Source organism: Rhinolophus sinicus, linkage group LG06, assembly GCF_036562045.2.
Source record: "Rhinolophus sinicus isolate RSC01 linkage group LG06, ASM3656204v1, whole genome shotgun sequence".
Classification (NCBI taxonomy): Eukaryota; Metazoa; Chordata; class Mammalia; order Chiroptera; family Rhinolophidae; genus Rhinolophus; species Rhinolophus sinicus.
Window position 1 is genome coordinate 56339061 of NC_133756.1, and position 13451 is coordinate 56352511.

Below are 13451 nucleotides of genomic sequence, written 5' to 3' on the forward strand. Positions count from 1 at the left end.
TTAGACATTTATCATTTATACCCCTCACAAAGTGATAACTCCCCTCCCCCAATCTCCTACCCTTCTGATATTGCATACAGCCATTGCATTTCCACTGTCTCTATTCCATATGTTATACTCCACTTCTTGTGACTATATATATGTATAAATATATATAATTACAGTTGACATTCATTATTACTTAGCTTCAGCTTCAGATGTACAGCACAGTAATCAAGCATCTACAGCATCCCAGAGGGGGTCTTGGAGGGAGAATCTTTTGTAACTAATTGGTATCATGTGAGAACGAACTGGGATTTATATGGGTATGTGATAAACATATTAAACACTAGGATTGAGGGTTTTAAATACAGGACACAGTTTTAGGTATGCTTTGTGGTCACTGTAGAGAGATCATTATACTGTAGCTTCAGTGTCAAGGATAAAGTTATTATTTGAGACAGAAGGTAGTAAATATATCCGTATTTACTAAGCATGGCAGTTTATGGCTAAGGATATGTACAAGATGTTTGGAGGCAAGATCAGAATATCTCTCAAATATAGTCAAGAGTTTTTGGTTGTTTCTGAAAAAGCTAAAATCCATTCAGTTGCCTTCTGGGGTAGGTCATAGCTAGGCCCATTGCATTGAAGCCTTGAATGCATAGTAAGAAATAAAAAGTTGAAGGGTGTAACTGTGGTGAAGCAAGAATTTTTCTCTAGTGATAAGGAAGAGTGCACACCTGGTCTCCCCACATCTGCTAAGCTTAAGTGGTATAAATGGCAATATGCCTACAGGTGTCAGCTCCTCTGATTTGGTGAATTACTCACTTCACACTGGCTGCTGCTGAGGCCACCAAACTTTGGATATACCTCTGGAAGAATGGGGTATGCCCCAAAAGTCACCATATACGTTACCTTCAGGAATGTTTTAATCACATACATATTTGCTGTGTGGCGTATTTACCAGTTCAATGTTTAATGGAGTGACACAACAATTCACCTGATTCTGAATTGCCATTCTTTGCCCATATTTATACTTGGACTAGCCTTTGAGTGTTGGCCTAACTCACCTCCATTATTACTCAAGTCATAGCTCTGAGGTCATTATCAGAAGTGAGTAGGGGAAATGTAGACATAGAATGAAAGAGTCAGAATTCATTTGATTATCTCCAGCTCTGCTATTGGCAGAGGTGCTCTAATGATCTCATTCAATCACCATTGCTTGGTGGATAGGAGGAAAGTGTTGATTCCCTTTGTTCTAAACCTTTGCTAACCAGACAACCTTCTGATTTATTATGAAGGGTAACCTGAGCCAGGTGTGTATTTCTCAGGCTTACTTTTATAGCCTTAGGCAGCTTCTAAAATCATTTCAGACTTAGTTGTTTAGTCTTGAACTATCAGAAAAGCTGGTAGGGCTTGAGCTTACTTATAGATAATTGGTTCATGTTAAAAGTTGCTGGTGATCCATAAAATCATGCCTGGTGAAGGAATTCTATGTGATAGGACACAAAATTGGCTGATATGTAGGAATACTGTGATTTTTAGGGTTCCAGGGAAGCAAGCCCATTGCTCAAAAAAGCCCTTCCCCATCTTCTGTCTAGTTTCTGAAATGTTACAAAGTATCTTCCTTCTAGTGTATAGTTTCATCCATGTTAAATTTTCCATGAGTGGTTGGTAATTTTTTATATCTATTGATTAATAAAGGGCCTGAGAGCATCAAAGGGAATGATCACAATAAAAATGGGACAAGAGAAGAAATTCTCGGTTAAATTGTGGATAATTTTCCTCTTTTTTTTTCGTGGTAAATATAAATGCTATCAGTGCCACTATTGGCATATTTATACTACTTTACAATATTAATGGTGTAGCTCAAAACACTTGAAATGTGCCTACCTCTTGGGGAGCAAGCACCTAAGGATTTGCTTCATTCTGAGTTCTGTTGTATTGTATAGCCTGATAGTCTAATGAATGAACTCTTTGAATTCTTGAAGGAGAATCAAAAGCATAGTTTTATAATTTAAAATGACTTAAGTATGTGCTTCTTTTTCTTTGACATACAGCCAATTTTATTCAAATTCTCCAAAATTTATACTCAATATGTTTATTGTTTCTAAAGTTATATAATAGCTTTCTTATTTCATCTTTTATAGGTTTGTGGTTTTTTGTTTGTTTGTTTGTTTGTTTGTCTTTTCTTTACAGCTTTTCAGTGGAAGCCAGAATCTTGAGTTGCCTAGTTAGGAGCCTCTGATATACTATTCTGATTAAGTTTCTTCCCGATATTCATGGCCAACACCTGGTTTCTCAATGAAAGGCTTTTGGTCTGTTCAATCACTTGCTGATAGAGTGAGACTGCATTGTCACCCATAACCACATGACCTGATATAGAGTCAACCTTGGCATCCTGTCTTGCATTTCTAATCAAATTCACAATTCACCTTTCAGCTTCTTCTGGAGTCATGTTCAATTTATCTGCCAACATGTTCTCGCTGATGCTCTGGTGGTTGCGACAAAAATCTCCAATGTGAAGACACGGGCATTTTCTGTAAAATTCTCAAGACAAGCCTCTTAGACGAAATCGTTCACAAGCGCAGGTTTACATTCCCTCAGCTTTTTCTGAGCCCCACCAAAGTCAAAGTTAACCTATAAGCGTTCAACAAACTGTAACTGGGTCTTTATATGTGTAAGTCACCTGTTGCATAACTTTGAACAGATCTTTTAGCACTGGCCAGCATTTTCGAACATCTTAGTTTGTTATGACTGCTGTAGTCAGAGAGTGGAGCATATGTGGACACACCATCTGAATTGCATTAAGATAGTGTGGCTGGTAAAGGAAGAGACCAATAATGTTATCACATTCTTTAGGGAAGAAAACAGAGAGAAGTGAATGAGCCTTGTTCATTGCTGAAGACACTCACAGTTGTTATCTGTGGTCTCTCTTCACCATGTAAGGTCTTCCATGACTGCATCCCAATTCGGCATTAAGATTTCAGAGGCCCATTTTCTGTGCTATAGCTTTTTTTCTCAGCTTATCTTGGCTTCAGCTTTGCCAGCTGCATGCACATGCCCTAAAAATGTCCATCTAACAAAATGTGGAGAGGAGCTTCTTTACTTTCTGGAGGAATCAGTGCCAAAGGCTTCCGCTGTTTTAAATTGCTGCCATAGAGATAAATCTTAAGCATAGCTAGGTGTTTTTTTCAGCAGGTGTCTAAATACCTGGATAGAGTCCTTTGTCCTCCATAATATTCAGATAGTGAAAATATAAAATTTAGTGCATAATAAATAGCCATTCAATTAGACTTGGGGAGAATAGTCGAGTCAAGATCTTAAAATTTAATGGGAACACATTTTAAAAAAGAGGTAATAATGATGCCTAGAGGGATTTTTGCAAGATTTTATCACTAGGTAGAGACGAAACTTTAAATAAGATGCCTGATTCATATTTTTCACTACTTCTTGCTGTGGTACCTGATTCATTTGTCCTCACTGATGGAGGAGGGGGTGTTATTAGTCATCTCTTGCCCAAGGTCCACTCAAACCTGGTGTAACAACAGCATTACAGGAGAGTTATGTGTCACTACTGTGATGACCATATCATAAACACCATAAAGGAGAAACGGAACTTTGGAGGACTGTTTCTTCTATCAGGAAGCAGCAAATGAGAGGGGCAGTTTGATTTGCACAAGTCAGAAACAGTGCTGTTAACTTGGCCTGTCAAAAGTAGTGAATGTGGATACAGTATGAAATCTAGGCAGGGGCCTCTGGTTTTACAGGCCTAGAACTTGGACGCCGTATTTTGGAAATAAAGAAGAAAGAATATTGTGGTTCTTTTCATGCTTTTGAAATTCTATTAACCCAGTAGTGAGGAGTTATAAGGTATGATCAAAAGATACGGTGAATGTTTAAATTAAACAGTAAAAGACTCATTGCCATTAATCCCCCTCAAAATACTCCCCCTCGCTTCCAACACACTTATCCCATTGTTCTTGCCACTTTCTGAAGCAGTTCTGGAAGTCCTCTTTCATGAGTCTCTTTAGTTGCGCTATTGTGGCTGCCTTGATGTCCTGAATCGATTCAAAACGTTTTCTTTCATGGTCATTTTGACTTTGGGGAAGAACCAGAAGTTGCACGGTGTCAGATCTGGTGAATAAGGTGGATGAGGACACACTGTAATGCTTTTATTTGACAGAAATTGCTGCACCTGAAGCAATGTGTGACACGGAACGTTGTCATGAGGGAGGATGATGTAAAGACACAAAGGAGGACTTCTAGAGCTGCTTCAGAAAGGGTCAAGAATGATGGGATAAGTGTGCTTGAAGGGAGGGGGAGTATTTTGAGGGGGATTAATGGCAATGTGTCTTTTACTGTGATACGTATATTTTTAATTTAAACATTCGCTGTATTTCTTGATCACATCTCATAGTTTAGCTGCTATACCTACCATCCTACCTTTTGTCAGATGGCTCAGAACATGGGCATCAGGAACGTGAATTTGGGGTTATTTAAATCGTCCTACAGTTGCTTAGTCAAATTTGAGTCAAAGTAATATTACTCTGTGCTTCCTGGAACCTTAGCATTAGAGATAATTGTAGAGTCCTGTCCATCCTTTTTCTTAATTTAACTGTCCTTGAGTGGTGGCTCCAAGAAATCCATCTAAACCTAAGATTTATCCCTCCTAAACCGAAGATTCTATGCTTTTTAACTTCCTCTAAGTAATTCTCTTTTATTCTCAGTTCTAATTATTTCCTTCCTTACACTAATATTTCCCTTTCTAGGTCTTTTAAAATATTTTTTCTTTCCGCCTATTATCCCTCTTCTTTCTACTACTGTGTTTCCCCGAAAATAAGACCTAGCTGGACAGTGAGCTCCAATGGATCTTTTGGAGCAAAAATTAATATAAGACCCGGTCTTATTTTATTATAATATAAGACCGGGTATAATACAATATAATATAATATAATATAATATAATATAATATAATATAATATAATATAATATAACATAATATAATACTGGGTCTTATATTAATTTGGGCTCCAAAAGATGCATTAGAACTGATTGTCCGGCTGGGTCTTATTTTCAGGGAAACAGGGTGTACTTCCACTTGAGGTTAGCTTAACTCAATTCAAAAACATTTATTAACCAACAGTGTCTATCAACTATTTATGCGGATTTTGTGGAAAGATATTAAGGAATTAAACATGCAATTTCAAGCTTGTCCTATAATGATCAGAGCTAAGGCAAACAATGTAAGGCAAACTATCTAAAGCAATGGCTAACCCACTGGAGGAATGGAACTAAGCCAGATACTCAATCCTAACAAAGTGCCCCGAATTCTACAGATGCTCAATATGTGTGCTGAATGAGAGAAAGACAGGTTGGATTTAAAGTAAGGGACAGACCTCAGTAAAATGATTATGCTCATTATTGTTGAAGGGTTAGTCTGGAAACATACTTTGGAACTTTTTGCAAGTTTCCATTGGGTTCTTTCCTTACCTTATGCTCCAGCCACACGAAGCAAATTACAATTTTCCAAAAACCTGCTTGTACACCATCTCACGCTAGTCCCTCCATCTTTCCCCTTCCCATTTGATGAAACTATGGTAATATTTCAAGGCCCAATTCAAAGGATGAAGAGGTCTAAAATAAGTCTCAACAATCTTTTCTAAACAAACATCGATACATTGAGCATGTACCAGGTAAGGTACAAGCTGGAAAGATACAAAAATAAATAAATAAAGACTCTGAATTGAAGTTCTTATAATCTAGTGTGGAAATCCATACATGTAACACAACACAGAGTGATTAAGGGCTATAATATACTCAGGATTTATGTATGGCAACTGCTTTGAGTATTCCTAATTTGAGTCATTCATTTGAGATTAAAACAGATAATGGATTATTGTGGAAAATTACAATGACTGCATATTATATTTAGAAATCCCTACATATGAGAAGGGTACAGTTTGAAGCTAATCAATAAACAACTGTTGCAATGATGTGTCTCCTGTAAAATGACCATGCCCTACACCTCATTACCAGCCTTGCCCTGTGACCCCTTCTTCTGGAGAGAGAAAGAGGCTGTGGCTTGCTATAGATGGGGAGGAGGGCTACAGAAGGGGACCAAGTCTACAGATTCTCATGCCTAGGAATTCCCACTTCAAAGCACCGGGGTTTTGCCAGTGGAGGGCTTGGGTGAGGAAGGGAAAGGATAGGAAAGCAAAATACATTCTGCCCAGTTTGACTCATCTTAAAGTCCAAGGATGCTCATCCAAGAACCTGAGAACAGTAAGAGCCCAATCAGGCAATTTATGGAATGTTTAATGTTCCTAAGCTATTGTATTTGTATTAATTCTACAGTCCTGGAACAGGAAATGTGTTCAAAACATTGGAAGCAAAATAGTTTTGCATTAAACATGTTCCAGGCCAGGGAAGAAGCTTAGCTCAGGGGCCAGACCAAACCTTGGAAGGGAACTAAGGGAATGGAGGGGATCAGATGTTAACCCTCAAAGTGTCGGGTTCCTACTCTGTGTAGAGCCAAGGAGACGCAGGGGGCCTGCTGAGTGGTCAGCCCTGCAGTGCCCAGAGCCCTAGGCTGAAGAGCTGACTAATTCTCAACCTTAACCCAATAAATTTTAATTGAAAAAAACCCCAGAAGTACCTTTCCTGGAAGGCTGTGAACAGATCACTCCCATAAGAAACTAAGAAGGCCAATAAACATAGAAAAATATTTAATTCACTGGGTATCAAGTAAGGGTTTGTGTCCTCTTTTCTGTTGGTTTGTTTTAACAGTGTATGGTGGGTGTATAAGTTTCCTAGGGTTGTTGTAACAAAGTACTACAAACTGGGCAGTTTAAAACAACAGAAATTTATTCTCTTACAGTTTTGTGGGTCAGAAGTCCAAAATCAAGGTGTTGGGTGGGCCATGTTCCCACCCAAGGGTAGAATTTTCCCTTGCTTCTTTCTAGCTTCTAGTGGTGGCCTTCAATCCTTGGTATTCTTTGACTTGCAGCTACATCTCTCCAGTCTGTGCCTCTGTCATCACATGGCCTTCCCTCTGTGTGTCTCTGTCTTCATTGGTGTTTTCCTCTTGTTATAAGGACACCATCATGTTGGACTAGGGCCCACCTTAACTGAACTGGTCTTAATTACACCTACAATGACTTTTCTTCCAAATAAGGTCACAGTCATAGGTAGTGAGGGTTAAGAGTTTAAAATATCTTTTTGGGAATACAAGTCAAGCTATAACAGAGAGCATGATATTTTGTCACTGTTTTGTACTATGTGGCTATGTACTATTCTATTTTATAGATGTAGCATAATTAAAATCTCCACCAATGTGAAAAAACTAAATGATTATACTAGTTTTGGTAAACATTTGGAGAACTGCATGCATTTTTATTTTTATACTGCGAGTATGTATATTCCTTGCTACAATTCTGCTTAGCTGAGTAATCTTACTTCCAGTCAGAGATGTGGCTTGAGGGAGAGGGCTGGGAGCTGACGTCCCTCCACAGGGGGAGGAAAGGCTCATTTTGCACCAGTCAGGCCTTGAGCCTCTGACGTCTGTACAGGAGTTTTATAGTCTTTGGGACAGAAAAGAGAGTTAACATTATCTAAGCAGTAAGCAGGGTAATCTCTGTTCCCCTGCCCATTGCACGTCAAAGAACCGAGGCTGGAAGAAGATGGTCCCTCCTGTAGGTACTACCTGTCTTGGTAACGCCTCCGTGTGCTCCTTGCCCACTCATTCCATGTGCCCAGCGACTACTTTCTCACTGGGTGTTGCACACACCTGGGCCTTCGGAACCCAGCCTAAACCAGGTGAGTAGCAGGTACGTAGGCAGACCTTCCAACCTTAGCTTGTGAGCTCCTCAAGGGCCAGGCCTGTGCTGTGCTCCTGTGTTATATAGTTGGTGTTAGGACAATGGTCTGCATACGTTGGAAGCAGCCACACTTCTGTGCTGGCCTCTCAGGAATATTCCTGGCAGACTCTCGTGTAGAGACCACAGGAAGTGGCCACCCAGTTTTCCTTTTACCTTAGCAACACTCAGAGTCAACCCTGCCTTGCTCCTCACCACCCCCCACAACCCTGTGGCTTTCTGAGCTCCTGTCGTGTGTTCTGATTCCCAGGTCTCTGATGGGCTGTTGGGTATCTGACCCCACATTCAAGCTGAGCCATGTCTAGTAAGGATGCACAGACAGCCTCCACCAGTCAGCTCAGGCTGTGCCCAGGTGAGCTTACCAGAATTTTGGCAGGCTAATGGAGAGTATACCATTGCTCTTCTTTCTCTTCTGGAAAGAAACAGAAAGCACAAGCAATTTTGCTGGGGAAACGTTCAATGTTTGGAAAAGGGCTGATGTAGAATTGGGGAGACACTAGAATGTTCTGGAAAATCTTTCCTTCCTCTTTGTTTCCTGTGCCACTCCATGACATTTTTAAAGATCTTGTGTTAGGTAGTTTTAATGAGAAAGCCAGCCCCACCCAGGCTCTGCCCTGTTGGTGTCACTTGCCTGGAGTATCATGGCAACACTGCTAGTGGGGAAAATATAGCTGAGCTCCTGTGATTGGTGCTGCTCTATTAACAGCAGGAATGTGAGAAGTGTCAGGTGGGAGATGAGAGTGATAACAGAAAAGCTATTTCTTTTCATTTCCCCAGTGTTTGTAGAGTCTGAGCAAAATTGCTAAAGGAGGCATCTCCAATTTGAAGGCATAACACTTTGGTATGAAGTTGGAATAGAGACTCTTGATTAATAAATATGATTGGGGTGCAAAAGCACAGCAAATTGTGGCATCATCTCATTCTTTACAATAATCAGGTAGCAAAACATCAGTACTTGAAGGGCTGAAGGATGAAACAGCAAGCTTTCAATTAGAATGCATTCCTTTACAGGATCCCCAATTGTACCCGTGTGTGTGAAAGGATGTTAGACAGGCTGCTCAGGCGGGGGAGAGATACCTGGGGTGACTGCAGTCTTTGGTTGAAGCCTGGGAATTGTCTTAATGGCTTTCCAAAAGGGCAGTAACGCAGTTTGAGAGCCCCACTCTTCAGAGAGCTTCTTTGAAATATAGCCCTGTTATCAAAACACTAAACCACCTCTGCTCAGGACTCAGGTTCCTTGCTCTCCTTAACACACACACACACGCGCGTGCACACACATATATACCTTTGCTTAACGTACTCTCTGCACATTTTGCGTGGCCATACCTTTGATGTTTATCCTGACATGTCATAATTAGAAACTAGTAACAACTATTGAGGGTCGGCCATGTATCAGATGCTGTACTTTACTTGCATTATCCCATTAATCCTTCATATCTCTACTGGGTAGCAACTATTAGCATCCCTTCTTTGCAGATGAGGAAACAGAGGCTCAGAGAAATTACGTGATTTGCCTCAGTTCATGAAAGTGGTAAGGAGCAAAGCAGAGACGTGAAGGCAGGTCTCTGCCCCTCTCCACTAGAACCTGTTTTTACTCAACTCTGTCACTGCCAGGAGACAGACAGGCAGGAGGTGATCAGTATGAGACAGAAGCCTTAAGAATAGAAACCAAACCATGCAGCAGCCTCTTCCCCATCTCCTGTAGTAGTGAAAGCCAAACTCTCGGTCAGAAGCAATGGATCCCTTCAGTTCTGAGAGTCTCTGTGGTGCAGACCCACCAATGCTGACAGACCCCACCGTGTAGCGCAGGAGCGCCCCTGGGGCACCACAGTTCTGTGAGTTCTAGTTCCCCCATACGCCTGATGTCTCTCACACCACAATCTAGCTGTTCTCATGTTGATGGACTTTTGGGTTGTTTCCAGGTTTGCTTACTGGGAATAAGAATGCTATAAACATTCTCATACAAGTCTTTTTGTGGACATATATTTTCTTTTCTTTTGGGTACCAGGGTGGACTTGTTAGTCAAGTGTATGTTTAGTTTTATCAGCAACTGCCAAGCAGGTTTCCAAAGTGGGTGCACCATTTTACAAACCCACCAGCAATGGACGAGAGTTGGTGTTTGAGCTTTTTGATTTTAGCTCTTCTAGTTGGTGTCAAGCGGTAACTCATTGGTTTGGCAAGTTGGAATTTCATGTATTTGTTTTCAACTGTGAGCTCTCTGCTTATATCTGCTTACATTTCTTTTTCTCCATGTGTGTTGGTTCTCCAAAAGATTTGGAATTCGGTGACGGCAGAGGCTCTGCCTAAGATACTTCCCTTATGTCCTGGACTGAAGCAAACACAGGGCCAGGAACATAGTGGGTGCTTAGTTTTTTGTTGGGTGATTTCTTGCTACTAAGAAACATTTGTAGACTGTTTTGGAAGGAGGACAGAGGAGAAAGGGCTGTCATCACCAAATGTTTTTCAAACCCATACAGCTGAGTTGGTTCTCAAATATTTTCAGAAAGACTTGCTCTGGTTCATTCATTCTCTCTCTCTCTCTCTCTCTCTCTCTCTCTCTCTCTCTCTCTCTCTCTGTCTCTCTCGTTCTCTTTTTCCAATAATTAGGTAATTCGGTTTGAACAGTAGTTAGGCTTCTTAGCAGCTGCTGGGTGTAGGTGGCACTTTTTATGTGTGTCGAGGTCTGGTCAGCAATAACAAGTTCAGGAGGGCAGAGAAACAGAAGAGTTGAGCTCTTATTGGTAAGCTTCTCTCTTCCTGCTCAGTTGGCCCCCTCCCTACGTATTTTCTTTGATTGATGCTAAATAGTGTCATGAAAATGGTTCTTTTTTTCGATTTTTAGAATTTTTATCCTCTTACCTTAATATATTCCCATTTTAAAAATAAAAGGACAAATAAAATTGTCTACACTGTGAGTTTTTTTCTTCCAAAAATTTGAAGAAAATGCAAAACTATTGACAACCTACAAATTCTCTGAAGATAATCATAGATTGCACGATTACTTCTTTTGCTCTCCAAATGTTATATAAAACAATCCCTTGGGCTCTTTTCTGTGTTAGAAATCAGTTTTTTTATTTTTTCCCCATGTGAAGTTCTGGGTAGTCTGGTCCAGTGGAGAGCATCTCAGGCAGGACTCCCAAGTGTAGGTTCCAGCAAGACCTTACAAGGTACAAATCTCCCAACTTTCATGGCTTGCAATTAGAGGAGGTCATCTAGAGGACGTGGCCTCCAATTGACCTGCAACCTGGATCCAGGAAATTGGAGGCTCCTCTCCTCCTCCCCTTGTCCTTGGAATGCACATTCTACCCGCTCTTCCCATGGTGGGACCTGTTTTCAAGGATGCAACCTTGAGAGAGCAATGTGGTGCTGTGACCAACTGGACGGTATATGTGACTGAACCCAGGTAAGGCCTCTATATAAACTTTTAGTTTATATAGAGGGCAGGTGTGGGAACTACTCATCTTGCAGCGCTCCAAGACAAGCTTCATACGTAAGTTCCCTTGCTTATTAAACCTGCCATCTACGAATCTGGAGTGGGCTGTCTCTTTCTTCAGTCTTTCCTTGCTCTTCTTGTATGGAAATTCCTGAAGATGTCAACCAACACTTGCCTGTGAAACCCCTAATCTAACAATGGTGAGGAGCTCAGACATTTGCAACATATTTTTAAAAACCAGAGACTGAAAAAAAAAATTAAGGTTTTATGCAAGTGTTAGACATTTTTTAAAAAATATACTTGGGATAATGCATATGAAATGTACTATACTTACTCAGTGCTTCTTGTTTTCTTCCATATATTCAGTAGATACTGATTATGCACCTGCGGTGTGCAGGCCTTCTGCTAGGTGCTGGAGATGTATATGTGAATGAGACAAGCTCTGTTCCTGGCTTTGAAGAACTTGGACCAACAGATAAGCAATCAGAGCATGACAAATGAACGTGTGATTAGGATTGTGGCAGACGCTGGCCGGAGCTGTGAGTCTGTCACTCAGGCCTTGGGGTCAAGACAAGCTTCCCAGAGTAAACGGCATCCAACCTGGATGAGTAAATCAGACTGAATTAGGCACAGGGGCAAGGAGATCATTGTTTCATCTAGAGGGAACAGCAGATGTGAAGGTCCAGAGATGAGAGAGAGGAGGTTACTCGTAGATCTGAAGTTCAGTGTCACTGGAGCATGGCAATGGGATGGTTGTGGTGAGGGCAGTGGTGAGGGATGTAGCAAAGCATGAAGGGAGAGGCCAAATCATGCTGGGCCTTCTAAGTCATACTAAGGAGTTTGTCCTGCACCTTATGAGCAATAGGAACCTTTTGTATGGTTTTAAACAGAGCAATAACATAATCAGATTTGTTCTTGAGAATGATCCCTCTGGGCTGCTATGTGGCACTTAGGAGTGAGCCTGGTGCAGGAAGACCTTCTGGAGAGGACCAGGGTCAGAGTTAGGGGCACCAGTGGGCTGACGTGAAGTGATGGCTTTGAGACATGGTTTGGTCTTTTAGGTTCGTGCCTAATTCCCTCAGCCATGGTGTGTTGGCCAGGCGACTGAAAAGGACATGGAAACGTTGGGAATCTAGATGACCTCTTTCAGTCCCCGGCGGTGACATTTCTGAGCTCTGAATCACAAATTTAGAGCCCAGTGAGAATAAAATCACCGAGATGAATTCCGGAGTGTACCTGACTGAGTATGCAGGCAGCACACTAATTGTCAAGCTCCTTTTCTGAGCTGCATGACGCTAAGGACCCAAACAATGTATTCTTATGGGGAAAAAATATACTAGTGTCTCAAAACAATCAGTTCTCTCATAGGTCTATTGCCCCATAGTTCATTCTTCTCTGTACAAAGGGGCCAAAACGGACTTCCGCTCCTAAAAGGTGACATTACGGGTCTATAGTCAGGCTGCCATTACTGGGCACCTTGGGTATTTAATGTTCACTAATGCTTGCTGGTTTTTATTTTGCAGATTGTCATGTTGTCCATTAAAATATTCCTCTCCTGTCACTGAAGCTGTTAACATTGTGTTTACCTTCATGGTTTCCAAAGGTGAAAGAGCGTTGCCCAGGTAAAGGTAGCAGGCTCATTAGCCTGGGATAAACTAGTTTGATCAACTGGCAGGCGCTTCCCCGTGAGAACTGCCTTCCCACAGAAAGGAACGAACTGACAAAAGATGATGACTTGTGGTCCACCCGTAGTTTAATCAAGGAAGTTGGTAGCCTCCAGTGTTGACACGTAACCTGAGAGCAGCGCTGGGAGACTATTAAAATCACCAGAGGAGACTCAGCTGGAGCCACAGGCTGGGGCTGCCTGCCTCCTTCCAGCAGCCGAGGCCACAGGCTGGCATCTGCTGTACCCACGTGGAGGAGGGCGCCCTGCACCTGGGCGGAGGGCATCTGCTGCTGTCTTGGTGAGCAGCAATCAAAGTCCTGAAGTGCCACCTGGGGATCGCTGCTCCTTTAACTCCTGAGCCATTTATTGGGATGTCGGCGTCCCCCTCCTGCTTCTGCTGAATCCCTGGTCCTACAACTGCAGCTCATCTATTTTTGGCTCACTAAATGTTTGTCCTACTTCACTGTGTTGACTTTCTGGACACAGAACTGTATTT

At 41.6% G+C, this 13451-nt stretch overlaps 1 pseudogene; it reads right to left on the reverse strand.

The window, feature by feature from the left end:
- Positions 1-2182: 2182 nt before the first annotated feature.
- Positions 2183-13239, reverse strand: LOC109458534 (eukaryotic translation initiation factor 3 subunit E; annotated as a pseudogene).
- Positions 13240-13451: the final 212 nt, after the last annotated feature.